This window comes from Morone saxatilis, unplaced genomic scaffold (assembly GCF_004916995.1).
Source record: "Morone saxatilis isolate NCDOM2014 unplaced genomic scaffold, NCSU_SB_2.0 Contig12, whole genome shotgun sequence".
Taxonomy (NCBI): Eukaryota; Metazoa; Chordata; class Actinopteri; family Moronidae; genus Morone; species Morone saxatilis.
The window spans coordinates 15,205,465-15,208,249 of record NW_023339674.1 but is presented as its reverse complement, the minus strand read 5'-3'; positions in this window follow the sequence as shown (position 1 = coordinate 15,208,249).

Here is a 2,785-nt window from a genome sequence, read left to right as displayed (position 1 = left end):
TAGGAAAACAGGTTGGTTTTTATTTACACTCAGTGATTACTGGAAACAATGTTATTCGTTAGATTAGGTGTAGGTGTAAAGTTCAATGTATATTTATTCTTAGCTAGGAACGAGTACCTTGTATGAGACCTGAGCAGCAGAGGTGTGTGATTTAGAATAAGAAAGAAGTGTAGAAAGCAGAAAATGTGGCGCACCTTTTGTAAGTCAGTTGTGATTAGGTTATCTAGTTATGTAGTTAATGTATTACTTATTTTTTTTTATTATTATCGTTTGTTGTTATTAACAACAATACAAATACGAAAGTCTAATTACATTAAGTTGACTCTTGCAGTCTACAGGTTATAATTATTTGCTGTATTTGGACATAATAAAACAAAATATTTATTCTATTTCAATATTGGAAAAGCGGCGGTGTGTGCGGCTGCAGAAAGTTTTGGTTTATTCTTTATTTATTACTTTATTAGCGCGAAAGAAAAAAATAATCGGATTTCCAAATCACCTCCTCCGTGTTATCGTTAAATACTGTGAAATGAAACAAGCGTGTTGCTCTGGGAGGTGCGCTGTCCATAATACTGTAATGCTTCCGGAGATTTAAGGAGTCCACGACGCGCGGAGCAACAAAAGGGCAACTGAACGCAAACCACCTGCTTCCTCACCTGTTCACTCAGGAGATAATTCATGCAGCTATTTGAATTCAGATTAAAGTTATAGATGTGGTTTTGAAATCAACAATTGTCAGTCCCTTGGAGGATGATGACAACAATCTCAGTGAAGAACAACAACTAGAAGCTGATGAAGAAAAGAAATGGCTGCTGGGTGTGCAGCCATTTCTCTCTCTCCCTCTCTCCCTCCCAGGCTCATTGTTTACTTTCTGAATCACTGTAAGCAAATGCCATCTGTTTCCCTCGCCGCTGTCATCTGCACCTTAATTACCTAGCCAACAGGCTAATAGAGACGATATTAAAACTACATCTTTTTGACATTCAAAGTAATTATCTGCATGGGCGACGGTCTCACTCGGATGAAGTGTGCACGTCCTGCACGGTGAAGTGATAGTTGCAAACTGCAGAGAGGGCCCGGCGCTCAGTGCAGAGATTATAGGCGTATACTTTCACCTCGAGATGAATGATTTAAAAATAAAACAGCCTACACACATTAGTCTCATTAGTCTGGCTGCTCGGTGACAAAACAAAGGAGAACAGTTAAAGACAATCGATTGTTCATCAATGTCCACGGCATTTTAAGTGACAGTTACTTACTCGAAGTGTTTATTGATCTATATGTGTCCAGAGAGAACTAATAGGTCCACGGCTGCGTGTTAAATATGATCACCAGTGAATTAATTCTGCAGGGTCTCCACCTTTTTCATACAAGCCGTGCAAACTTTTATCACTGTACTTTTGCTGAGCCTAACGGAAAAATTCTTCTTTTTTTTGTGTGTGTGTGGACAAAATATGCATTATGATAGGGATTATGCTCACTATTATTCTTCCCGGACCAATTAAAAATGCCCCCCGCGCAATTAAAAGTGACTGTGAGCACTTAGAAAATCCAACATTCTTTTAACCACTTCATTAGGCCTATGCATCAAAAAAAAAAAAAACTATGCGATGCTTTCATTTCTTTCAGGAAGGCTACAGACGAGTGGGTTTTTAACACCCTTTTAAGATCACAACAAAGGCCATGCTTGACCCAACATATGTAGCAGCATGTTTCCGCTGCCCCTGCACCCCGGTGCGGCTTTCTAGCGGCCTCTCCCACTGCCGCTGCCCCGCCTGCAGCCCGGCTGGGCCCGGATCCCCTCCCGCGCACTCCCGCTGCAGCAGCCGGCTCAGTCACACAGAGGCAGAGGTTAGAGTAGCAGTTAGACAAGGGGCCGCGGAGAAAAGAAACGCACGGGGTTTTTCACAGAAGTATTTACACGCTTGACGGGCACACCGAGTAGGCCCGGGCTTATAGACAAGAGGCTGTTAACCTGCCACTTCACACCAGCTCCACTGCAGCCGGGGAAATGGATCAAGCTAAATGCATTCCTTTAAGGGCAGAGTCAGGGGAGCAGTGGAGGCTGGAGACACATAAAACACATTGTTGAGGGAGTTTATAACCTGCTTTTTTTAACGCTGACATACAACAGTAACATAAATTAAAGCCTTGCGAAAAAATGTGTTGATTTTGAAATCACATTGGGCATATGGGGGCGTTTACATTTACAGTGCATGAGAATAACTGATGGAAGATGTGTTCAGTGTCAGATGTATAGGCCTACACTAAAAATCCTCCAGGACAATTAGGTTCTGTATTTAAAATGTTAAAATATCAAAATGAATACCTAAGTCATCATACTGATTTGTGAGGCTATATTATATTACTGAAGTAATACTAATGCACTGTAAGCATCATTTAAATGTTGGAGCTATTTCTAACTACTTTTTTTATCTGTAGCACCCGTTATGTTTTATTCTACATAAAAATCAGTAAAGTAATAAACTCGACAGACATTCCAGTTTACAGGCTGCAGTCCAGCTTTGCAAAAGTCACAAAGACAAACAGCGATAGCCTATAGGCTAAATTTCAGCACGATAGGCCGGGTTGAGGACATGTGCTGCAAACACTTGAGCTGAAGAGGCAGAGAGGTCTCTCAAGCATCCCTCTTCACCCGCTAGAATAACACTTATTTGTAAATGGGGGATAACCCTGCCATGGCATATGAATATTTCAAAGATCTGAAGGGCCCCTCTCTGCCAAAGCTGTTGGCCAGCACACAGACAGTCTCTCTCTCTCTCTC